At 42.3% G+C, this 24,254-nt stretch overlaps 20 non-coding genes across 20 annotated transcripts; all 20 read right to left on the minus strand.

Moving 5' to 3' along the window:
- Nucleotides 1-569: 569 nt before the first annotated feature.
- Nucleotides 570-654, minus strand: TRNAR-UCU (transfer RNA arginine (anticodon UCU)). The gene is given in 2 exon segments: nt 570-605; nt 618-654. It is a non-coding gene; the product is annotated as a tRNA-Arg (tRNA).
- A 1,115-nt stretch (nt 655-1,769) lies between these two features.
- TRNAR-UCU (transfer RNA arginine (anticodon UCU)) lies at nt 1,770-1,854 on the minus strand. Its single transcript is given in 2 exon segments — nt 1,770-1,805; nt 1,818-1,854. It is a non-coding gene; the product is annotated as a tRNA-Arg (tRNA).
- A 1,115-nt stretch (nt 1,855-2,969) lies between these two features.
- On the minus strand, nt 2,970-3,054 carry TRNAR-UCU (transfer RNA arginine (anticodon UCU)). Its single transcript is given in 2 exon segments — nt 2,970-3,005; nt 3,018-3,054. It is a non-coding gene; the product is annotated as a tRNA-Arg (tRNA).
- Nucleotides 3,055-4,169: 1,115 nt separating this feature from the next.
- TRNAR-UCU (transfer RNA arginine (anticodon UCU)) lies at nt 4,170-4,254 on the minus strand. Its single transcript is given in 2 exon segments — nt 4,170-4,205; nt 4,218-4,254. It is a non-coding gene; the product is annotated as a tRNA-Arg (tRNA).
- A 1,115-nt stretch (nt 4,255-5,369) lies between these two features.
- TRNAR-UCU (transfer RNA arginine (anticodon UCU)) lies at nt 5,370-5,454 on the minus strand. Its single transcript is given in 2 exon segments — nt 5,370-5,405; nt 5,418-5,454. It is a non-coding gene; the product is annotated as a tRNA-Arg (tRNA).
- Nucleotides 5,455-6,569: 1,115 nt separating this feature from the next.
- On the minus strand, nt 6,570-6,654 carry TRNAR-UCU (transfer RNA arginine (anticodon UCU)). The gene is given in 2 exon segments: nt 6,570-6,605; nt 6,618-6,654. It is a non-coding gene; the product is annotated as a tRNA-Arg (tRNA).
- Nucleotides 6,655-7,769: 1,115 nt separating this feature from the next.
- Nucleotides 7,770-7,854, minus strand: TRNAR-UCU (transfer RNA arginine (anticodon UCU)). The gene is given in 2 exon segments: nt 7,770-7,805; nt 7,818-7,854. It is a non-coding gene; the product is annotated as a tRNA-Arg (tRNA).
- A 1,115-nt stretch (nt 7,855-8,969) lies between these two features.
- Nucleotides 8,970-9,054, minus strand: TRNAR-UCU (transfer RNA arginine (anticodon UCU)). The gene is given in 2 exon segments: nt 8,970-9,005; nt 9,018-9,054. It is a non-coding gene; the product is annotated as a tRNA-Arg (tRNA).
- Nucleotides 9,055-10,169: 1,115 nt separating this feature from the next.
- TRNAR-UCU (transfer RNA arginine (anticodon UCU)) lies at nt 10,170-10,254 on the minus strand. The gene is given in 2 exon segments: nt 10,170-10,205; nt 10,218-10,254. It is a non-coding gene; the product is annotated as a tRNA-Arg (tRNA).
- A 1,115-nt stretch (nt 10,255-11,369) lies between these two features.
- Nucleotides 11,370-11,454, minus strand: TRNAR-UCU (transfer RNA arginine (anticodon UCU)). Its single transcript is given in 2 exon segments — nt 11,370-11,405; nt 11,418-11,454. It is a non-coding gene; the product is annotated as a tRNA-Arg (tRNA).
- Nucleotides 11,455-12,569: 1,115 nt separating this feature from the next.
- Nucleotides 12,570-12,654, minus strand: TRNAR-UCU (transfer RNA arginine (anticodon UCU)). Its single transcript is given in 2 exon segments — nt 12,570-12,605; nt 12,618-12,654. It is a non-coding gene; the product is annotated as a tRNA-Arg (tRNA).
- A 1,115-nt stretch (nt 12,655-13,769) lies between these two features.
- Nucleotides 13,770-13,854, minus strand: TRNAR-UCU (transfer RNA arginine (anticodon UCU)). Its single transcript is given in 2 exon segments — nt 13,770-13,805; nt 13,818-13,854. It is a non-coding gene; the product is annotated as a tRNA-Arg (tRNA).
- Nucleotides 13,855-14,969: 1,115 nt separating this feature from the next.
- Nucleotides 14,970-15,054, minus strand: TRNAR-UCU (transfer RNA arginine (anticodon UCU)). The gene is given in 2 exon segments: nt 14,970-15,005; nt 15,018-15,054. It is a non-coding gene; the product is annotated as a tRNA-Arg (tRNA).
- A 1,115-nt stretch (nt 15,055-16,169) lies between these two features.
- On the minus strand, nt 16,170-16,254 carry TRNAR-UCU (transfer RNA arginine (anticodon UCU)). Its single transcript is given in 2 exon segments — nt 16,170-16,205; nt 16,218-16,254. It is a non-coding gene; the product is annotated as a tRNA-Arg (tRNA).
- A 1,115-nt stretch (nt 16,255-17,369) lies between these two features.
- TRNAR-UCU (transfer RNA arginine (anticodon UCU)) lies at nt 17,370-17,454 on the minus strand. Its single transcript is given in 2 exon segments — nt 17,370-17,405; nt 17,418-17,454. It is a non-coding gene; the product is annotated as a tRNA-Arg (tRNA).
- A 1,115-nt stretch (nt 17,455-18,569) lies between these two features.
- On the minus strand, nt 18,570-18,654 carry TRNAR-UCU (transfer RNA arginine (anticodon UCU)). The gene is given in 2 exon segments: nt 18,570-18,605; nt 18,618-18,654. It is a non-coding gene; the product is annotated as a tRNA-Arg (tRNA).
- Nucleotides 18,655-19,770: 1,116 nt separating this feature from the next.
- Nucleotides 19,771-19,855, minus strand: TRNAR-UCU (transfer RNA arginine (anticodon UCU)). Its single transcript is given in 2 exon segments — nt 19,771-19,806; nt 19,819-19,855. It is a non-coding gene; the product is annotated as a tRNA-Arg (tRNA).
- Nucleotides 19,856-20,970: 1,115 nt separating this feature from the next.
- Nucleotides 20,971-21,055, minus strand: TRNAR-UCU (transfer RNA arginine (anticodon UCU)). The gene is given in 2 exon segments: nt 20,971-21,006; nt 21,019-21,055. It is a non-coding gene; the product is annotated as a tRNA-Arg (tRNA).
- Nucleotides 21,056-22,170: 1,115 nt separating this feature from the next.
- Nucleotides 22,171-22,255, minus strand: TRNAR-UCU (transfer RNA arginine (anticodon UCU)). Its single transcript is given in 2 exon segments — nt 22,171-22,206; nt 22,219-22,255. It is a non-coding gene; the product is annotated as a tRNA-Arg (tRNA).
- A 1,115-nt stretch (nt 22,256-23,370) lies between these two features.
- TRNAR-UCU (transfer RNA arginine (anticodon UCU)) lies at nt 23,371-23,455 on the minus strand. Its single transcript is given in 2 exon segments — nt 23,371-23,406; nt 23,419-23,455. It is a non-coding gene; the product is annotated as a tRNA-Arg (tRNA).
- Between the last annotated feature and the right edge of the window lie 799 nt (nt 23,456-24,254).

A 24,254-nucleotide genomic window follows, 5' to 3' on the forward strand; every position in this document is an offset into this window, starting at 1 on the left:
AATTTGATTTGTTGGGAGAACGGAAGCCAAGGAGAGATTGGCAGAGATCGGGTGGCTGACACCTCTACTAGTAAATGGTTGGTAAGGGGGATACAACTGGCAGTAGCGAATCAGATAGACTGAAGGGGGAATGGTCTGTTTAGAGGCAGGCCATAGAGTAAGGAGTTGCAATAGTCGAGAGATATCACGGGAGTGAAGTGAAAGTTTGGTGGTGTCATTGGTAAAAATGGGGCATTCTTTGGAATTCTTATTGTGGGGAAGGTAGCGAGATTTAGACAGTAAATAGTTGTGGGGCTGACAAAAGGGTACATAAATAATTACAGCTTGCACCGGGCATGAGGGAAGGGAACAATATAACGCAGGTTAGCTTACCATTCCCTCTCTTTGCTCTGAATTTCACAGGGTACTTCCAATTTTGCTGATATCAACTCTCAAGAGAAGCCTAAAACAGTAGGCTCTATCGTTAACTTGTGCAGCAAATCCACGTCAATAAAGCTCCCTTATGAATGTAATCCATTACTTTATAAAGCATTAGAGCAGCATCACTATGAAGAATGACTATATAAAACCGACTCTGGTGGGACTCGAACCCACAACCTTTGAATTACTTCATCAACTAGAAGTCCAATGCGCTATCCATTGCGCCACAGAGCCCTCTCTGAAGACTTTGTTAGAGGAACTTGCCTGAGGAACTATTCAAGTCGTATCAAATAAACACAATTGAATAATGGTCACTGCTAAATAATAGGGATGAGCTCAAGATCTGGTCCAGATACAGTTTAAGATTTAAATTTACCTGCTTGGGCATGTGCCTTAGTGCAATATCTTTTGATATTTAAGTGGGAACCGGAGGTCATGTTAAGTAGAAATATTTGTACCGTTGATTAGTTGTTGGAGAAAGGAAGAGCTCAGCAATTAGGTGATGGCAGGAAAGACTATCCTGAATAGATGAGTTTGCAGGGATCACCTGAAGCATACAGACAGGGAAATAGCCATATAGATTGGTGTAGGGAATCTGAGAGGATGGGATAGTCCATGGGAAAATCCCAGAGGACAGCATGGGATGAAGTGTTGAGGGAGCTAGCAAACAGGAGTTCTTGGAAGCAGAGAACAAGGTGGTTTATTTGATACTATATGATAAGGTTAATGATGTAGCTAGAGGCAGAGTTGGGGGAAGCTTTTTATGCCCTTAGTATTTTGAATTTGATTTGTTGGGAGAACGGAAACCAAGGAGAGATTGGCAGAGATCGGGTGGCTGACACCTCTACTAGTAAATGGTTGGTAAGGGGGATACAACTGGCAGTAGCGAATCAGATAGACTGAAGGGGGAATGGTCTGTTTAGAGGCAGGCCATAGAGTAAGGAGTTGCAATAGTCGAGAGATATCACGGGAGTGAAGTGAAAGTTTGGTGGTGTCATTGGTAAAAATGGGGCATTCTTTGGAATTCTTATTGTGGTGAAGGTAACGAGATTTAGACAGTAAATAGTTGTGGGGCTGACAAAAGGGTACATAAAGAATTACAGCTTGCACCGGGCATGAGGGAAGGGAACAATATAACGCAGGTTAGCTTACCATTCCCTCTCTTTGCTCTGAATTGCACAGGGTACTTCCAATTTTGCTGATATCAACTCTCAAGAGAAGCCTAAACCACTAGGCTCTATCGTTAACTTGTGCAGCAAATCCACGTCAATAAAGCTCCCTTATGAATGTAATCCATTACTTTATAAAGCATTAGAGCAGCATCACTATGAAGAATGACTATATAAAACCGACTCTGGTGGGACTCGAACCCACAACCTTTGAATTACAACACCAACTAGAAGTCCAATGCGCTATCCATTGCGCCACAGAGCCCTCTCTGAAGACTTTGTTAGAGGAACTTGCCTGAGGAACTATTCAAGTCGTAACAAATAAACACAATTGAATAATGGTCACTGCTAAATAATAGGGATGAGCTCAAGATCTGGTCCAGATACAGTTTAAGATTTAAATTTACCTGCTTGGGCATGTGCCTTAGTGCAATATCTTTTGATATTTAAGTGGGAACCGGAGGTCATGTTAAGTAGAAATATTTGTACCGTTGATTAGTTGTTGGAGAAAGGAAGAGCTCAGCAATTAGGTGATGGCAGGAAAGACTATCCTGAATAGATGAGTTTGCAGGGATCACCTGAAGCATACAGACAGGGAAATAGCCATATAGATTGGTGTAGGGAATCTGAGAGGATGGGATAGTCCATGGGAAAATCCCAGAGGACAGCATGGGATGAAGTGTTGAGGGAGCTAGCAAACAGGAGTTCTTGGAAGCAGAGAACAGGGTGGTTTATTTGATACTATATGATAAGGTTAATGATGTAGCTAGAGGCAGAGTTGTGGGAAGCTTTTTATGCCCTTAGTATTTTGAATTTGATTTGTTGGGAGAACGGAAGCCAAGGAGAGATTGGCAGAGATCGGGTGGCTGACACCTCTACTAGTAAATGGTTGGTAAGGGGGATACAACTGGCAGTAGCGAATCAGATAGACTGAAGGGGGAATGGTCTGTTTAGAGGCAGGCCATAGAGTAAGGAGTTGCAATAGTCGAGAGATATCACGGGAGTGAAGTGAAAGTTTGGTGGTGTCATTGGTAAAAATGGGGCATTCTTTGGAATTCTTATTGTGGGGAAGGTAGCGAGATTTAGACAGTAAATAGTTGTGGGGCTGACAAAAGGGTACATAAATAATTACAGCTTGCACCGGGCATGAGGGAAGGGAACAATATAACGCAGGTTAGCTTACCATTCCCTCTCTTTGCTCTGAATTTCACAGGGTACTTCCAATTTTGCTGATATCAACTCTCAAGAGAAGCCTAAAACAGTAGGCTCTATCGTTAACTTGTGCAGCAAATCCACGTCAATAAAGCTCCCTTATGAATGTAATCCATTACTTTATAAAGCATTAGAGCAGCATCACTATGAAGAATGACTATATAAAACCGACTCTGGTGGGACTCGAACCCACAACCTTTGAATTACTTCATCAACTAGAAGTCCAATGCGCTATCCATTGCGCCACAGAGCCCTCTCTGAAGACTTTGTTAGAGGAACTTGCCTGAGGAACTATTCAAGTCGTATCAAATAAACACAATTGAATAATGGTCACTGCTAAATAATAGGGATGAGCTCAAGATCTGGTCCAGATACAGTTTAAGATTTAAATTTACCTGCTTGGGCATGTGCCTTAGTGCAATATCTTTTGATATTTAAGTGGGAACCGGAGGTCATGTTAAGTAGAAATATTTGTACCGTTGATTAGTTGTTGGAGAAAGGAAGAGCTCAGCAATTAGGTGATGGCAGGAAAGACTATCCTGAATAGATGAGTTTGCAGGGATCACCTGAAGCATACAGACAGGGAAATAGCCATATAGATTGGTGTAGGGAATCTGAGAGGATGGGATAGTCCATGGGAAAATCCCAGAGGACAGCATGGGATGAAGTGTTGAGGGAGCTAGCAAACAGGAGTTCTTGGAAGCAGAGAACAAGGTGGTTTATTTGATACTATATGATAAGGTTAATGATGTAGCTAGAGGCAGAGTTGGGGGAAGCTTTTTATGCCCTTAGTATTTTGAATTTGATTTGTTGGGAGAACGGAAACCAAGGAGAGATTGGCAGAGATCGGGTGGCTGACACCTCTACTAGTAAATGGTTGGTAAGGGGGATACAACTGGCAGTAGCGAATCAGATAGACTGAAGGGGGAATGGTCTGTTTAGAGGCAGGCCATAGAGTAAGGAGTTGCAATAGTCGAGAGATATCACGGGAGTGAAGTGAAAGTTTGGTGGTGTCATTGGTAAAAATGGGGCATTCTTTGGAATTCTTATTGTGGTGAAGGTAACGAGATTTAGACAGTAAATAGTTGTGGGGCTGACAAAAGGGTACATAAAGAATTACAGCTTGCACCGGGCATGAGGGAAGGGAACAATATAACGCAGGTTAGCTTACCATTCCCTCTCTTTGCTCTGAATTGCACAGGGTACTTCCAATTTTGCTGATATCAACTCTCAAGAGAAGCCTAAACCACTAGGCTCTATCGTTAACTTGTGCAGCAAATCCACGTCAATAAAGCTCCCTTATGAATGTAATCCATTACTTTATAAAGCATTAGAGCAGCATCACTATGAAGAATGACTATATAAAACCGACTCTGGTGGGACTCGAACCCACAACCTTTGAATTACAACACCAACTAGAAGTCCAATGCGCTATCCATTGCGCCACAGAGCCCTCTCTGAAGACTTTGTTAGAGGAACTTGCCTGAGGAACTATTCAAGTCGTAACAAATAAACACAATTGAATAATGGTCACTGCTAAATAATAGGGATGAGCTCAAGATCTGGTCCAGATACAGTTTAAGATTTAAATTTACCTGCTTGGGCATGTGCCTTAGTGCAATATCTTTTGATATTTAAGTGGGAACCGGAGGTCATGTTAAGTAGAAATATTTGTACCGTTGATTAGTTGTTGGAGAAAGGAAGAGCTCAGCAATTAGGTGATGGCAGGAAAGACTATCCTGAATAGATGAGTTTGCAGGGATCACCTGAAGCATACAGACAGGGAAATAGCCATATAGATTGGTGTAGGGAATCTGAGAGGATGGGATAGTCCATGGGAAAATCCCAGAGGACAGCATGGGATGAAGTGTTGAGGGAGCTAGCAAACAGGAGTTCTTGGAAGCAGAGAACAGGGTGGTTTATTTGATACTATATGATAAGGTTAATGATGTAGCTAGAGGCAGAGTTGTGGGAAGCTTTTTATGCCCTTAGTATTTTGAATTTGATTTGTTGGGAGAACGGAAGCCAAGGAGAGATTGGCAGAGATCGGGTGGCTGACACCTCTACTAGTAAATGGTTGGTAAGGGGGATACAACTGGCAGTAGCGAATCAGATAGACTGAAGGGGGAATGGTCTGTTTAGAGGCAGGCCATAGAGTAAGGAGTTGCAATAGTCGAGAGATATCACGGGAGTGAAGTGAAAGTTTGGTGGTGTCATTGGTAAAAATGGGGCATTCTTTGGAATTCTTATTGTGGTGAAGGTAACGAGATTTAGACAGTAAATAGTTGTGGGGCTGACAAAAGGGTACATAAAGAATTACAGCTTGCACCGGGCATGAGGGAAGGGAACAATATAATGCAGGTTAGCTTACCATTCCCTCTCTTTGCTCTGAATTTCACAGGGTACTTCCAATTTTGCTGATATCAACTCTCAAGAGAAGCCTAAAACAGTAGGCTCTATCGTTAACTTGTGCAGCAAATCCACGTCAATAAAGCTCCCTTATGAATGTAATCCATTACTTTATAAAGCATTAGAGCAGCATCACTATGAAGAATGACTATATAAAACCGACTCTGGTGGGACTCGAACCCACAACCTTTGAATTACTTCATCAACTAGAAGTCCAATGCGCTATCCATTGCGCCACAGAGCCCTCTCTGAAGACTTTGTTAGAGGAACTTGCCTGAGGAACTATTCAAGTCGTATCAAATAAACACAATTGAATAATGGTCACTGCTAAATAATAGGGATGAGCTCAAGATCTGGTCCAGATACAGTTTAAGATTTAAATTTACCTGCTTGGGCATGTGCCTTAGTGCAATATCTTTTGATATTTAAGTGGGAACCGGAGGTCATGTTAAGTAGAAATATTTGTACCGTTGATTAGTTGTTGGAGAAAGGAAGAGCTCAGCAATTAGGTGATGGCAGGAAAGACTATCCTGAATAGATGAGTTTGCAGGGATCACCTGAAGCATACAGACAGGGAAATAGCCATATAGATTGGTGTAGGGAATCTGAGAGGATGGGATAGTCCATGGGAAAATCCCAGAGGACAGCATGGGATGAAGTGTTGAGGGAGCTAGCAAACAGGAGTTCTTGGAAGCAGAGAACAAGGTGGTTTATTTGATACTATATGATAAGGTTAATGATGTAGCTAGAGGCAGAGTTGGGGGAAGCTTTTTATGCCCTTAGTATTTTGAATTTGATTTGTTGGGAGAACGGAAACCAAGGAGAGATTGGCAGAGATCGGGTGGCTGACACCTCTACTAGTAAATGGTTGGTAAGGGGGATACAACTGGCAGTAGCGAATCAGATAGACTGAAGGGGGAATGGTCTGTTTAGAGGCAGGCCATAGAGTAAGGAGTTGCAATAGTCGAGAGATATCACGGGAGTGAAGTGAAAGTTTGGTGGTGTCATTGGTAAAAATGGGGCATTCTTTGGAATTCTTATTGTGGTGAAGGTAACGAGATTTAGACAGTAAATAGTTGTGGGGCTGACAAAAGGGTACATAAAGAATTACAGCTTGCACCGGGCATGAGGGAAGGGAACAATATAACGCAGGTTAGCTTACCATTCCCTCTCTTTGCTCTGAATTGCACAGGGTACTTCCAATTTTGCTGATATCAACTCTCAAGAGAAGCCTAAACCACTAGGCTCTATCGTTAACTTGTGCAGCAAATCCACGTCAATAAAGCTCCCTTATGAATGTAATCCATTACTTTATAAAGCATTAGAGCAGCATCACTATGAAGAATGACTATATAAAACCGACTCTGGTGGGACTCGAACCCACAACCTTTGAATTACAACACCAACTAGAAGTCCAATGCGCTATCCATTGCGCCACAGAGCCCTCTCTGAAGACTTTGTTAGAGGAACTTGCCTGAGGAACTATTCAAGTCGTAACAAATAAACACAATTGAATAATGGTCACTGCTAAATAATAGGGATGAGCTCAAGATCTGGTCCAGATACAGTTTAAGATTTAAATTTACCTGCTTGGGCATGTGCCTTAGTGCAATATCTTTTGATATTTAAGTGGGAACCGGAGGTCATGTTAAGTAGAAATATTTGTACCGTTGATTAGTTGTTGGAGAAAGGAAGAGCTCAGCAATTAGGTGATGGCAGGAAAGACTATCCTGAATAGATGAGTTTGCAGGGATCACCTGAAGCATACAGACAGGGAAATAGCCATATAGATTGGTGTAGGGAATCTGAGAGGATGGGATAGTCCATGGGAAAATCCCAGAGGACAGCATGGGATGAAGTGTTGAGGGAGCTAGCAAACAGGAGTTCTTGGAAGCAGAGAACAGGGTGGTTTATTTGATACTATATGATAAGGTTAATGATGTAGCTAGAGGCAGAGTTGTGGGAAGCTTTTTATGCCCTTAGTATTTTGAATTTGATTTGTTGGGAGAACGGAAGCCAAGGAGAGATTGGCAGAGATCGGGTGGCTGACACCTCTACTAGTAAATGGTTGGTAAGGGGGATACAACTGGCAGTAGCGAATCAGATAGACTGAAGGGGGAATGGTCTGTTTAGAGGCAGGCCATAGAGTAAGGAGTTGCAATAGTCGAGAGATATCACGGGAGTGAAGTGAAAGTTTGGTGGTGTCATTGGTAAAAATGGGGCATTCTTTGGAATTCTTATTGTGGTGAAGGTAACGAGATTTAGACAGTAAATAGTTGTGGGGCTGACAAAAGGGTACATAAAGAATTACAGCTTGCACCGGGCATGAGGGAAGGGAACAATATAACGCAGGTTAGCTTACCATTCCCTCTCTTTGCTCTGAATTGCACAGGGTACTTCCAATTTTGCTGATATCAACTCTCAAGAGAAGCCTAAACCACTAGGCTCTATCGTTAACTTGTGCAGCAAATCCACGTCAATAAAGCTCCCTTATGAATGTAATCCATTACTTTATAAAGCATTAGAGCAGCATCACTATGAAGAATGACTATATAAAACCGACTCTGGTGGGACTCGAACCCACAACCTTTGAATTACTACACCAACTAGAAGTCCAATGCGCTATCCATTGCGCCACAGAGCCCTCTCTGAAGACTTTGTTAGAGGAACTTGCCTGAGGAACTATTCAAGTCGTAACAAATAAACACAATTGAATAATGGTCACTGCTAAATAATAGGGATGAGCTCAAGATCTGGTCCAGATACAGTTTAAGATTTAAATTTACCTGCTTGGGCATGTGCCTTAGTGCAATATCTTTTGATATTTAAGTGGGAACCGGAGGTCATGTTAAGTAGAAATATTTGTACCGTTGATTAGTTGTTGGAGAAAGGAAGAGCTCAGCAATTGGGTGATGGCAGGAAAGACTATCCTGAATAGATGAGTTTGCAGGGATCACCTGAAGCATACAGACAGGGAAATAGCCATATAGATTGGTGGAGGGAATCTGAGAGGATGGGATAGTCCATGGGAAAATCCCAGAGGACAGCATGGGATGAAGTGTTGAGGGAGCTAGCAAACAGGAGTTCTTGGAAGCAGAGAACAGGGTGGTTTATTTGATACTATATGATAAGGTTAATGATGTAGCTAGAGGCAGAGTTGGGGGAAGCTTTTTATGCCCTTAGTATTTTGAATTTGATTTGTTGGGAGAACGGAAACCAAGGAGAGATTGGCAGAGATCGGGTGGCTGACACCTCTACTAGTAAATGGTTGGTAAGGGGGATACAACTGGCAGTAGCGAATCAGATAGACTGAAGGGGGAATGGTCTGTTTAGAGGCAGGCCATAGAGTAAGGAGTTGCAATAGTCGAGAGATATCACGGGAGTGAAGTGAAAGTTTGGTGGTGTCATTGGTAAAAATGGGGCATTCTTTGGAATTCTTATTGTGGTGAAGGTAGCGAGATTTAGACAGTAAATAGTTGTGGGGCTGACAAAAGGGTACATAAAGAATTACAGCTTGCACCGGGCATGAGGGAAGGGAACAATATAACGCAGGTTAGCTTACCATTCCCTCTCTTTGCTCTGAATTGCACAGGGTACTTCCAATTTTGCTGATATCAACTCTCAAGAGAAGCCTAAACCACTAGGCTCTATCGTTAACTTGTGCAGCAAATCCACGTCAATAAAGCTCCCTTATGAATGTAATCCATTACTTTATAAAGCATTAGAGCAGCATCACTATGAAGAATGACTATATAAAACCGACTCTGGTGGGACTCGAACCCACAACCTTTGAATTACTACACCAACTAGAAGTCCAATGCGCTATCCATTGCGCCACAGAGCCCTCTCTGAAGACTTTGTTAGAGGAACTTGCCTGAGGAACTATTCAAGTCGTAACAAATAAACACAATTGAATAATGGTCACTGCTAAATAATAGGGATGAGCTCAAGATCTGGTCCAGATACAGTTTAAGATTTAAATTTACCTGCTTGGGCATGTGCCTTAGTGCAATATCTTTTGATATTTAAGTGGGAACCGGAGGTCATGTTAAGTAGAAATATTTGTACCGTTGATTAGTTGTTGGAAAAAGGAAGAGCTCAGCAATTAGGTGATGGCAGGAAAGACTATCCTGAATAGATGAGTTTGCAGGGATCACCTGAAGCATACAGACAGGGAAATAGCCATATAGATTGGTGGAGGGAATCTGAGAGGATGGGATAGTCCATGGGAAAATCCCAGAGGACAGCATGGGATGAAGTGTTGAGGGAGCTAGCAAACAGGAGTTCTTGGAAGCAGAGAACAGGGTGGTTTATTTGATACTATATGATAAGGTTAATGATGTAGCTAGAGGCAGAGTTGTGGGAAGCTTTTTATGCCCTTAGTATTTTGAATTTGATTTGTTGGGAGAACGGAAGCCAAGGAGAGATTGGCAGAGATCGGGTGGCTGACACCTCTACTAGTAAATGGTTGGTAAGGGGGATACAACTGGCAGTAGCGAATCAGATAGACTGAAGGGGGAATGGTCTGTTTAGAGGCAGGCCATAGAGTAAGGAGTTGCAATAGTCGAGAGATATCACGGGAGTGAAGTGAAAGTTTGGTGGTGTCATTGGTAAAAATGGGGCATTCTTTGGAATTCTTATTGTGGGGAAGGTAGCGAGATTTAGACAGTAAATAGTTGTGGGGCTGACAAAAGGGTACATAAATAATTACAGCTTGCACCGGGCATGAGGGAAGGGAACAATATAATGCAGGTTAGCTTACCATTCCCTCTCTTTGCTCTGAATTTCACAGGGTACTTCCAATTTTGCTGATATCAACTCTCAAGAGAAGCCTAAAACAGTAGGCTCTATCGTTAACTTGTGCAGCAAATCCACGTCAATAAAGCTCCCTTATGAATGTAATCCATTACTTTATAAAGCATTAGAGCAGCATCACTATGAAGAATGACTATATAAAACCGACTCTGGTGGGACTCGAACCCACAACCTTTGAATTACTTCATCAACTAGAAGTCCAATGCGCTATCCATTGCGCCACAGAGCCCTCTCTGAAGACTTTGTTAGAGGAACTTGCCTGAGGAACTATTCAAGTCGTATCAAATAAACACAATTGAATAATGGTCACTGCTAAATAATAGGGATGAGCTCAAGATCTGGTCCAGATACAGTTTAAGATTTAAATTTACCTGCTTGGGCATGTGCCTTAGTGCAATATCTTTTGATATTTAAGTGGGAACCGGAGGTCATGTTAAGTAGAAATATTTGTACCGTTGATTAGTTGTTGGAGAAAGGAAGAGCTCAGCAATTAGGTGATGGCAGGAAAGACTATCCTGAATAGATGAGTTTGCAGGGATCACCTGAAGCATACAGACAGGGAAATAGCCATATAGATTGGTGTAGGGAATCTGAGAGGATGGGATAGTCCATGGGAAAATCCCAGAGGACAGCATGGGATGAAGTGTTGAGGGAGCTAGCAAACAGGAGTTCTTGGAAGCAGAGAACAAGGTGGTTTATTTGATACTATATGATAAGGTTAATGATGTAGCTAGAGGCAGAGTTGGGGGAAGCTTTTTATGCCCTTAGTATTTTGAATTTGATTTGTTGGGAGAACGGAAACCAAGGAGAGATTGGCAGAGATCGGGTGGCTGACACCTCTACTAGTAAATGGTTGGTAAGGGGGATACAACTGGCAGTAGCGAATCAGATAGACTGAAGGGGGAATGGTCTGTTTAGAGGCAGGCCATAGAGTAAGGAGTTGCAATAGTCGAGAGATATCACGGGAGTGAAGTGAAAGTTTGGTGGTGTCATTGGTAAAAATGGGGCATTCTTTGGAATTCTTATTGTGGTGAAGGTAACGAGATTTAGACAGTAAATAGTTGTGGGGCTGACAAAAGGGTACATAAAGAATTACAGCTTGCACCGGGCATGAGGGAAGGGAACAATATAACGCAGGTTAGCTTACCATTCCCTCTCTTTGCTCTGAATTGCACAGGGTACTTCCAATTTTGCTGATATCAACTCTCAAGAGAAGCCTAAACCACTAGGCTCTATCGTTAACTTGTGCAGCAAATCCACGTCAATAAAGCTCCCTTATGAATGTAATCCATTACTTTATAAAGCATTAGAGCAGCATCACTATGAAGAATGACTATATAAAACCGACTCTGGTGGGACTCGAACCCACAACCTTTGAATTACAACACCAACTAGAAGTCCAATGCGCTATCCATTGCGCCACAGAGCCCTCTCTGAAGACTTTGTTAGAGGAACTTGCCTGAGGAACTATTCAAGTCGTAACAAATAAACACAATTGAATAATGGTCACTGCTAAATAATAGGGATGAGCTCAAGATCTGGTCCAGATACAGTTTAAGATTTAAATTTACCTGCTTGGGCATGTGCCTTAGTGCAATATCTTTTGATATTTAAGTGGGAACCGGAGGTCATGTTAAGTAGAAATATTTGTACCGTTGATTAGTTGTTGGAGAAAGGAAGAGCTCAGCAATTAGGTGATGGCAGGAAAGACTATCCTGAATAGATGAGTTTGCAGGGATCACCTGAAGCATACAGACAGGGAAATAGCCATATAGATTGGTGTAGGGAATCTGAGAGGATGGGATAGTCCATGGGAAAATCCCAGAGGACAGCATGGGATGAAGTGTTGAGGGAGCTAGCAAACAGGAGTTCTTGGAAGCAGAGAACAGGGTGGTTTATTTGATACTATATGATAAGGTTAATGATGTAGCTAGAGGCAGAGTTGTGGGAAGCTTTTTATGCCCTTAGTATTTTGAATTTGATTTGTTGGGAGAACGGAAGCCAAGGAGAGATTGGCAGAGATCGGGTGGCTGACACCTCTACTAGTAAATGGTTGGTAAGGGGGATACAACTGGCAGTAGCGAATCAGATAGACTGAAGGGGGAATGGTCTGTTTAGAGGCAGGCCATAGAGTAAGGAGTTGCAATAGTCGAGAGATATCACGGGAGTGAAGTGAAAGTTTGGTGGTGTCATTGGTAAAAATGGGGCATTCTTTGGAATTCTTATTGTGGTGAAGGTAACGAGATTTAGACAGTAAATAGTTGTGGGGCTGACAAAAGGGTACATAAAGAATTACAGCTTGCACCGGGCATGAGGGAAGGGAACAATATAACGCAGGTTAGCTTACCATTCCCTCTCTTTGCTCTGAATTGCACAGGGTACTTCCAATTTTGCTGATATCAACTCTCAAGAGAAGCCTAAACCACTAGGCTCTATCGTTAACTTGTGCAGCAAATCCACGTCAATAAAGCTCCCTTATGAATGTAATCCATTACTTTATAAAGCATTAGAGCAGCATCACTATGAAGAATGACTATATAAAACCGACTCTGGTGGGACTCGAACCCACAACCTTTGAATTACTACACCAACTAGAAGTCCAATGCGCTATCCATTGCGCCACAGAGCCCTCTCTGAAGACTTTGTTAGAGGAACTTGCCTGAGGAACTATTCAAGTCGTAACAAATAAACACAATTGAATAATGGTCACTGCTAAATAATAGGGATGAGCTCAAGATCTGGTCCAGATACAGTTTAAGATTTAAATTTACCTGCTTGGGCATGTGCCTTAGTGCAATATCTTTTGATATTTAAGTGGGAACCGGAGGTCATGTTAAGTAGAAATATTTGTACCGTTGATTAGTTGTTGGAGAAAGGAAGAGCTCAGCAATTAGGTGATGGCAGGAAAGACTATCCTGAATAGATGAGTTTGCAGGGATCACCTGAAGCATACAGACAGGGAAATAGCCATATAGATTGGTGGAGGGAATCTGAGAGGATGGGATAGTCCATGGGAAAATCCCAGAGGACAGCATGGGATGAAGTGTTGAGGGAGCTAGCAAACAGGAGTTCTTGGAAGCAGAGAACAGGGTGGTTTATTTGATACTATATGATAAGGTTAATGATGTAGCTAGAGGCAGAGTTGTGGGAAGCTTTTTATGCCCTTAGTATTTTGAATTTGATTTGTTGGGAGAACGGAAGCCAAGGAGAGATTGGCAGAGATCGGGTGGCTGACACCTCTACTAGTAAATGGTTGGTAAGGGGGATACAACTGGCAGTAGCGAATCAGATAGACTGAAGGGGGAATGGTCTGTTTAGAGGCAGGCCATAGAGTAAGGAGTTGCAATAGTCGAGAGATATCACGGGAGTGAAGTGAAAGTTTGGTGGTGTCATTGGTAAAAATGGGGCATTCTTTGGAATTCTTATTGTGGTGAAGGTAACGAGATTTAGACAGTAAATAGTTGTGGGGCTGACAAAAGGGTACATAAAGAATTACAGCTTGCACCGGGCATGAGGGAAGGGAACAATATAACGCAGGTTAGCTTACCATTCCCTCTCTTTGCTCTGAATTGCACAGGGTACTTCCAATTTTGCTGATATCAACTCTCAAGAGAAGCCTAAACCACTAGGCTCTATCGTTAACTTGTGCAGCAAATCCACGTCAATAAAGCTCCCTTATGAATGTAATCCATTACTTTATAAAGCATTAGAGCAGCATCACTATGAAGAATGACTATATAAAACCGACTCTGGTGGGACTCGAACCCACAACCTTTGAATTACTACACCAACTAGAAGTCCAATGCGCTATCCATTGCGCCACAGAGCCCTCTCTGAAGACTTTGTTAGAGGAACTTGCCTGAGGAACTATTCAAGTCGTAACAAATAAACACAATTGAATAATGGTCACTGCTAAATAATAGGGATGAGCTCAAGATCTGGTCCAGATACAGTTTAAGATTTAAATTTACCTGCTTGGGCATGTGCCTTAGTGCAATATCTTTTGATATTTAAGTGGGAACCGGAGGTCATGTTAAGTAGAAATATTTGTACCGTTGATTAGTTGTTGGAGAAAGGAAGAGCTCAGCAATTAGGTGATGGCAGGAAAGACTATCCTGAATAGATGAGTTTGCAGGGATCACCTGAAGCATACAGACAGGGAAATAGCCATATAGATTGGTGGAGGGAATCTGAGAGGATGGGATAGTCCATGGGAAAATCCCAGAGGACAGCATGGGATGAAGTGTTGAGGGAGCTAGCAAACAGGAGTTCTTGGAAGCAGAGAACAGGGTGGTTTATTTGATACTATATGATAAGGTTAATGATGTAGCTAGAGGCAGAGTTGTGGGAAGCTTTTTATGCCCTTAGTATTTTGAATTTGATTTGTTGGGAGAACGGAAGCCAAGGAGAGATTGGCAGAGATCGGGTGGCTGACACCTCTACTAGTAAATGGTTGGTAAGGGGGATACAACTGGCAGTAGCGAATCAGATAGACTGAAGGGGGAATGGTCTGTTTAGAGGCAGGCCATAGAGTAAGGAGTTGCAATAGTCGAGAGATATCACGGGAGTGAAGTGAAAGTTTGGTGGTGTCATTGGTAAAAATGGGGCATTCTTTGGAATTCTTATTGTGGTGAAGGTAACGAGATTTAGACAGTAAATAGTTGTGGGGCTGACAAAAGGGTACATAAAGAATTACAGCTTGCACCGGGCATGAGGGAAGGGAACAATATAACGCAGGTTAGCTTACCATTCCCTCTCTTTGCTCTGAATTGCACAGGGTACTTCCAATTTTGCTGATATCAACTCTCAAGAGAAGCCTAAACCACTAGGCTCTATCGTTAACTTGTGCAGCAAATCCACGTCAATAAAGCTCCCTTATGAATGTAATCCATTACTTTATAAAGCATTAGAGCAGCATCACTATGAAGAATGACTATATAAAACCGACTCTGGTGGGACTCGAACCCACAACCTTTGAATTACTACACCAACTAGAAGTCCAATGCGCTATCCATTGCGCCACAGAGCCCTCTCTGAAGACTTTGTTAGAGGAACTTGCCTGAGGAACTATTCAAGTCGTAACAAATAAACACAATTGAATAATGGTCACTGCTAAATAATAGGGATGAGCTCAAGATCTGGTCCAGATACAGTTTAAGATTTAAATTTACCTGCTTGGGCATGTGCCTTAGTGCAATATCTTTTGATATTTAAGTGGGAACCGGAGGTCATGTTAAGTAGAAATATTTGTACCGTTGATTAGTTGTTGGAAAAAGGAAGAGCTCAGCAATTAGGTGATGGCAGGAAAGACTATCCTGAATAGATGAGTTTGCAGGGATCACCTGAAGCATACAGACAGGGAAATAGCCATATAGATTGGTGGAGGGAATCTGAGAGGATGGGATAGTCCATGGGAAAATCCCAGAGGACAGCATGGGATGAAGTGTTGAGGGAGCTAGCAAACAGGAGTTCTTGGAAGCAGAGAACAGGGTGGTTTATTTGATACTATATGATAAGGTTAATGATGTAGCTAGAGGCAGAGTTGTGGGAAGCTTTTTATGCCCTTAGTATTTTGAATTTGATTTGTTGGGAGAACGGAAGCCAAGGAGAGATTGGCAGAGATCGGGTGGCTGACACCTCTACTAGTAAATGGTTGGTAAGGGGGATACAACTGGCAGTAGCGAATCAGATAGACTGAAGGGGGAATGGTCTGTTTAGAGGCAGGCCATAGAGTAAGGAGTTGCAATAGTCGAGAGATATCACGGGAGTGAAGTGAAAGTTTGGTGGTGTCATTGGTAAAAATGGGGCATTCTTTGGAATTCTTATTGTGGTGAAGGTAGCGAGATTTAGACAGTAAATAGTTGTGGGGCTGACAAAAGGGTACATAAAGAATTACAGCTTGCACCGGGCATGAGGGAAGGGAACAATATAACGCAGGTTAGCTTACCATTCCCTCTCTTTGCTCTGAATTTCACAGGGTACTTCCAATTTTGCTGATATCAACTCTCAAGAGAAGCCTAAAACAGTAGGCTCTATCGTTAACTTGTGCAGCAAATCCACGTCAATAAAGCTCCCTTATGAATGTAATCCATTACTTTATAAAGCATTAGAGCAGCATCACTATGAAGAATGACTATATAAAACCGACTCTGGTGGGACTCGAACCCACAACCTTTGAATTACTTCATCAACTAGAAGTCCAATGCGCTATCCATTGCGCCACAGAGCCCTCTCTGAAGACTTTGTTAGAGGAACTTGCCTGAGGAACTATTCAAGTCGTATCAAATAAACACAATTGAATAATGGTCACTGCTAAATAATAGGGATGAGCTCAAGATCTGGTCCAGATACAGTTTAAGATTTAAATTTACCTGCTTGGGCATGTGCCTTAGTGCAATATCTTTTGATATTTAAGTGGGAACCGGAGGTCATGTTAAGTAGAAATATTTGTACCGTTGATTAGTTGTTGGAAAAAGGAAGAGCTCAGCAATTAGGTGATGGCAGGAAAGACTATCCTGAATAGATGAGTTTGCAGGGATCACCTGAAGCATACAGACAGGGAAATAGCCATATAGATTGGTGTAGGGAATCTGAGAGGATGGGATAGTCCATGGGAAAATCCCAGAGGACAGCATGGGATGAAGTGTTGAGGGAGCTAGCAAACAGGAGTTCTTGGAAGCAGAGAACAAGGTGGTTTATTTGATACTATATGATAAGGTTAATGATGTAGCTAGAGGCAGAGTTGTGGGAAGCTTTTTATGCCCTTAGTATTTTGAATTTGATTTGTTGGGAGAACGGAAGCCAAGGAGAGATTGGCAGAGATCGGGTGGCTGACACCTCTACTAGTAAATGGTTGGTAAGGGGGATACAACTGGCAGTAGCGAATCAGATAGACTGAAGGGGGAATGGTCTGTTTAGAGGCAGGCCATAGAGTAAGGAGTTGCAATAGTCGAGAGATATCACGGGAGTGAAGTGAAAGTTTGGTGGTGTCATTGGTAAAAATGGGGCATTCTTTGGAATTCTTATTGTGGTGAAGGTAGCGAGATTTAGACAGTAAATAGTTGTGGGGCTGACAAAAGGGTACATAAAGAATTACAGCTTGCACCGGGCATGAGGGAAGGGAACAATATAACGCAGGTTAGCTTACCATTCCCTCTCTTTGCTCTGAATTGCACAGGGTACTTCCAATTTTGCTGATATCAACTCTCAAGAGAAGCCTAAACCACTAGGCTCTATCGTTAACTTGTGCAGCAAATCCACGTCAATAAAGCTCCCTTATGAATGTAATCCATTACTTTATAAAGCATTAGAGCAGCATCACTATGAAGAATGACTATATAAAACCGACTCTGGTGGGACTCGAACCCACAACCTTTGAATTACTACACCAACTAGAAGTCCAATGCGCTATCCATTGCGCCACAGAGCCCTCTCTGAAGACTTTGTTAGAGGAACTTGCCTGAGGAACTATTCAAGTCGTAACAAATAAACACAATTGAATAATGGTCACTGCTAAATAATAGGGATGAGCTCAAGATCTGGTCCAGATACAGTTTAAGATTTAAATTTACCTGCTTGGGCATGTGCCTTAGTGCAATATCTTTTGATATTTAAGTGGGAACCGGAGGTCATGTTAAGTAGAAATATTTGTACCGTTGATTAGTTGTTGGAGAAAGGAAGAGCTCAGCAATTAGGTGATGGCAGGAAAGACTATCCTGAATAGATGAGTTTGCAGGGATCACCTGAAGCATACAGACAGGGAAATAGCCATATAGATTGGTGGAGGGAATCTGAGAGGATGGGATAGTCCATGGGAAAATCCCAGAGGACAGCATGGGATGAAGTGTTGAGGGAGCTAGCAAACAGGAGTTCTTGGAAGCAGAGAACAGGGTGGTTTATTTGATACTATATGATAAGGTTAATGATGTAGCTAGAGGCAGAGTTGTGGGAAGCTTTTTATGCCCTTAGTATTTTGAATTTGATTTGTTGGGAGAACGGAAGCCAAGGAGAGATTGGCAGAGATCGGGTGGCTGACACCTCTACTAGTAAATGGTTGGTAAGGGGGATACAACTGGCAGTAGCGAATCAGATAGACTGAAGGGGGAATGGTCTGTTTAGAGGCAGGCCATAGAGTAAGGAGTTGCAATAGTCGAGAGATATCACGGGAGTGAAGTGAAAGTTTGGTGGTGTCATTGGTAAAAATGGGGCATTCTTTGGAATTCTTATTGTGGGGAAGGTAGCGAGATTTAGACAGTAAATAGTTGTGGGGCTGACAAAAGGGTACATAAATAATTACAGCTTGCACCGGGCATGAGGGAAGGGAACAATATAATGCAGGTTAGCTTACCATTCCCTCTCTTTGCTCTGAATTTCACAGGGTACTTCCAATTTTGCTGATATCAACTCTCAAGAGAAGCCTAAAACAGTAGGCTCTATCGTTAACTTGTGCAGCAAATCCACGTCAATAAAGCTCCCTTATGAATGTAATCCATTACTTTATAAAGCATTAGAGCAGCATCACTATGAAGAATGACTATATAAAACCGACTCTGGTGGGACTCGAACCCACAACCTTTGAATTACTTCATCAACTAGAAGTCCAATGCGCTATCCATTGCGCCACAGAGCCCTCTCTGAAGACTTTGTTAGAGGAACTTGCCTGAGGAACTATTCAAGTCGTATCAAATAAACACAATTGCATAATGGTCACTGCTAAATAATAGGGATGAGCTCAAGATCTGGTCCAGATACAGTTTAAGATTTAAATTTACCTGCTTGGGCATGTGCCTTAGTGCAATATCTTTTGATATTTAAGTGGGAACCGGAGGTCATGTTAAGTAGAAATATTTGTACCGTTGATTAGTTGTTGGAGAAAGGAAGAGCTCAGCAATTAGGTGATGGCAGGAAAGACTATCCTGAATAGATGAGTTTTGCAGGGATCACCTGAAGCATACAGACAGGGAAATAGCCATATAGATTGGTGTAGGGAATCTGAGAGGATGGGATAGTCCATGGGAAAATCCCAGAGGACAGCATGGGATGAAGTGTTGAGGGAGCTAGCAAACAGGAGTTCTTGGAAGCAGAGAACAAGGTGGTTTATTTGATACTATATGATAAGGTTAATGATGTAGCTAGAGGCAGAGTTGGGGGAAGCTTTTTATGCCCTTAGTATTTTGAATTTGATTTGTTGGGAGAACGGAAACCAAGGAGAGATTGGCAGAGATCGGGTGGCTGACACCTCTACTAGTAAATGGTTGGTAAGGGGGATACAACTGGCAGTAGCGAATCAGATAGACTGAAGGGGGAATGGTCTGTTTAGAGGCAGGCCATAGAGTAAGGAGTTGCAATAGTCGAGAGATATCACGGGAGTGAAGTGAAAGTTTGGTGGTGTCATTGGTAAAAATGGGGCATTCTTTGGAATTCTTATTGTGGTGAAGGTAACGAGATTTAGACAGTAAATAGTTGTGGGGCTGACAAAAGGGTACATAAAGAATTACAGCTTGCACCGGGCATGAGGGAAGGGAACAATATAACGCAGGTTAGCTTACCATTCCCTCTCTTTGCTCTGAATTGCACAGGGTACTTCCAATTTTGCTGATATCAACTCTCAAGAGAAGCCTAAACCACTAGGCTCTATCGTTAACTTGTGCAGCAAATCCACGTCAATAAAGCTCCCTTATGAATGTAATCCATTACTTTATAAAGCATTAGAGCAGCATCACTATGAAGAATGACTATATAAAACCGACTCTGGTGGGACTCGAACCCACAACCTTTGAATTACTACACCAACTAGAAGTCCAATGCGCTATCCATTGCGCCACAGAGCCCTCTCTGAAGACTTTGTTAGAGGAACTTGCCTGAGGAACTATTCAAGTCGTAACAAATAAACACAATTGAATAATGGTCACTGCTAAATAATAGGGATGAGCTCAAGATCTGGTCCAGATACAGTTTAAGATTTAAATTTACCTGCTTGGGCATGTGCCTTAGTGCAATATCTTTTGATATTTAAGTGGGAACCGGAGGTCATGTTAAGTAGAAATATTTGTACCGTTGATTAGTTGTTGGAGAAAGGAAGAGCTCAGCAATTAGGTGATGGCAGGAAAGACTATCCTGAATAGATGAGTTTGCAGGGATCACCTGAAGCATACAGACAGGGAAATAGCCATATAGATTGGTGTAGGGAATCTGAGAGGATGGGATAGTCCATGGGAAAATCCCAGAGGACAGCATGGGATGAAGTGTTGAGGGAGCTAGCAAACAGGAGTTCTTGGAAGCAGAGAACAGGGTGGTTTATTTGATACTATATGATAAGGTTAATGATGTAGCTAGAGGCAGAGTTGTGGGAAGCTTTTTATGCCCTTAGTATTTTGAATTTGATTTGTTGGGAGAACGGAAGCCAAGGAGAGATTGGCAGAGATCGGGTGGCTGACACCTCTACTAGTAAATGGTTGGTAAGGGGGATACAACTGGCAGTAGCGAATCAGATAGACTGAAGGGGGAATGGTCTGTTTAGAGGCAGGCCATAGAGTAAGGAGTTGCAATAGTCGAGAGATATCACGGGAGTGAAGTGAAAGTTTGGTGGTGTCATTGGTAAAAATGGGGCATTCTTTGGAATTCTTATTGTGGGGAAGGTAGCGAGATTTAGACAGTAAATAGTTGTGGGGCTGACAAAAGGGTACATAAATAATTACAGCTTGCACCGGGCATGAGGGAAGGGAACAATATAACGCAGGTTAGCTTACCATTCCCTCTCTTTGCTCTGAATTTCACAGGGTACTTCCAATTTTGCTGATATCAACTCTAAAGAGAAGCCTAAAACACTAGGCTCTATCGTTAACTTGTGCAGCAAATCCACGTCAATAAAGCTCCCTTATGAATGTAATCCATTACTTTATAAAGCATTAGAGCAGCATCACTATGAAGAATGACTATATAAAACCGACTCTGGTGGGACTCGAACCCACAACCTTTGAATTACTTCATCAACTAGAAGTCCAATGCGCTATCCATTGCGCCACAGAGCCCTCTCTGAAGACTTTGTTAGAGGAACTTGCCTGAGGAACTATTCAAGTCGTAACAAATAAACACAATTGAATAATGGTCACTGCTAAATAATAGGGATGAGCTCAAGATCTGGTCCAGATACAGTTTAAGATTTAAATTTACCTGCTTGGGCATGTGCCTTAGTGCAATATCTTTTGATATTTAAGTGGGAACCGGAGGTCATGTTAAGTAGAAATATTTGTACCGTTGATTAGTTGTTGGAGAAAGGAAGAGCTCAGCAATTAGGTGATGGCAGGAAAGACTATCCTGAATAGATGAGTTTGCAGGGATCACCTGAAGCATACAGACAGGGAAATAGCCATATAGATTGGTGGAGGGAATCTGAGAGGATGGGATAGTCCATGGGAAAATCCCAGAGGACAGCATGGGATGAAGTGTTGAGGGAGCTAGCAAACAGGAGTTCTTGGAAGCAGAGAACAGGGTGGTTTATTTGATACTATATAATAAGGTTAATGATGTAGCTAGAGGCAGAGTTGGGGGAAGCTTTTTATGCCCTTAGTATTTTGAATTTGATTTGTTGGGAGAACGGAAACCAAGGAGAGATTGGCAGAGATCGGGTGGCTGACACCTCTACTAGTAAATGGTTGGTAAGGGGGATACAACTGGCAGTAGCGAATCAGATAGACTGAAGGGGGAATGGTCTGTTTAGAGGCAGGCCATAGAGTAAGGAGTTGCAATAGTCGAGAGATATCACGGGAGTGAAGTGAAAGTTTGGTGGTGTCATTGGTAAAAATGGGGCATTCTTTGGAATTCTTATTGTGGTGAAGGTAGCGAGTATTAGACAGTAAATAGTTGTGGGGCTGACAAAAGGGTACATAAAGAATTACAGCTTGCACCGGGCATGAGGGAAGGGAACAATATAACGCAGGTTAGCTTACCATTCCCTCTCTTTGCTCTGAATTGCACAGGGTACTTCCAATTTTGCTGATATCAACTCTCAAGAGAAGCCTAAACCACTAGGCTCTATCGTTAACTTGTGCAGCAAATCCACGTCAATAAAGCTCCCTTATGAATGTAATCCATTACTTTATAAAGCATTAGAGCAGCATCACTATGAAGAATGACTATATAAAACCGACTCTGGTGGGACTCGAACCCACAACCTTTGAATTACTACACCAACTAGAAGTCCAATGCGCTATCCATTGCGCCACAGAGCCCTCTCTGAAGACTTTGTTAGAGGAACTTGCCTGAGGAACTATTCAAGTCGTAACAAATAAACACAATTGAATAATGGTCACTGCTAAATAATAGGGATGAGCTCAAGATCTGGACCAGATACAGTTTAAGATTTAAATTTACCAGCTTGGGCATGTGCCTTAGTGCAATATCTTTTGATATTTAAGTGGGAACCGGAGGTCATGTTAAGTAGAAATATTTGTACCGTTGATTAGTTGTTGGAGAAAGGAAGAGCTCAGCAATTAGGTGATGGCAGGAAAGACTATCCTGAATAGATGAGTTTGCAGGGATCACCTGAAGCATACAGACAGGGAAATAGCCATATAGATTGGTGTAGGGAATCTGAGAGGATGGGATAGTCCATGGGAAAATCCCAGAGGACAGCATGGGATGAAGTGTTGAGGGAGCTAGCAAACAGGAGTTCTTGGAAGCAGAGAACAGGGTGGTTTATTTGATACTATATGATAAGGTTAATGATGTAGCTAGAGGCAGAGTTGGGGGAAGCTTTTTATGCCCTTAGTATTTTGAATTTGATTTGTTGGGAGAACGGAAACCAAGGAGAGATTGGCAGAGATCGGGTGGCTGACACCTCTACTAGTAAATGGTTGGTAAGGGGGATACAACTGGCAGTAGCGAATCAGATAGACTGAAGGGGGAATGGTCTGTTTAGAGGCAGGCCATAGAGTAAGGAGTTGCAATAGTCGAGAGATATCACGGGAGTGAAGTGAAAGTTTGGTGGTGTCATTGGTAAAAATGGGGCATTCTTTGGAATTCTTATTGTGGTGAAGGTAGCGAGATTTAGACAGTAAATAGTTGTGGGGCTGACAAAAGGGTACATAAAGAATTACAGCTTGCACCGGGCATGAGGGAAGGGAACAATATAACGCAGGTTAGCTTACCATTCCCTCTCTTTGCTCTGAATTGCACAGGGTACTTCCAATTTTGCTGATATCAACTCTCAAGAGAAGCCTAAACCACTAGGCTCTATCGTTAACTTGTGCAGCAAATCCACGTCAATAAAGCTCCCTTATGAATGTAATCCATTACTTTATAAAGCATTAGAGCAGCATCACTATGAAGAATGACTATATAAAACCGACTCTGGTGGGACTCGAACCCACAACCTTTGAATTACTACACCAACTAGAAGTCCAATGCGCTATCCATTGCGCCACAGAGCCCTCTCTGAAGACTTTGTTAGAGGAACTTGCCTGAGGAACTATTCAAGTCGTAACAAATAAACACAATTGAATAATGGTCACTGCTAAATAATAGGGATGAGCTCAAGATCTGGTCCAGATACAGTTTAAGATTTAAATTTACCTGCTTGGGCATGTGCCTTAGTGCAATATCTTTTGATATTTAAGTGGGAACCGGAGGTCATGTTAAGTAGAAATATTTGTACCGTTGATTAGTTGTTGGAGAAAGGAAGAGCTCAGCAATTAGGTGATGGCAGGAAAGACTATCCTGAATAGATGAGTTTGCAGGGATCACCTGAAGCATACAGACAGGGAAATAGCCATATAGATTGGTGTAGGGAATCTGAGAGGATGGGATAGTCCATGGGAAAATCCCAGAGGACAGCATGGGATGAAGTGTTGAGGGAGCTAGCAAACAGGAGTTCTTGGAAGCAGAGAACAGGGTGGTTTATTTGATACTATATGATAAGGTTAATGATGTAGCTAGAGGCAGAGTTGTGGGAAGCTTTTTATGCCCTTAGTATTTTGAATTTGATTTGTTGGGAGAACGGAAGCCAAGGAGAGATTGGCAGAGATCGGGTGGCTGACACCTCTACTAGTAAATGGTTGGTAAGGGGGATACAACTGGCAGTAGCGAATCAGATAGACTGAAGGGGGAATGGTCTGTTTAGAGGCAGGCCATAGAGTAAGGAGTTGCAATAGTCGAGAGATATCACGGGAGTGAAGTGAAAGTTTGGTGGTGTCATTGGTAAAAATGGGGCATTCTTTGGAATTCTTATTG

This window comes from Lithobates pipiens, unplaced genomic scaffold (assembly GCF_037356315.1).
Source record: "Lithobates pipiens isolate NorthernLeopardFrog02 unplaced genomic scaffold, aLitPip1_a1.2 Scaffold_13, whole genome shotgun sequence".
NCBI lineage: Eukaryota > Metazoa > Chordata > Amphibia > Anura > Ranidae > Lithobates > Lithobates pipiens.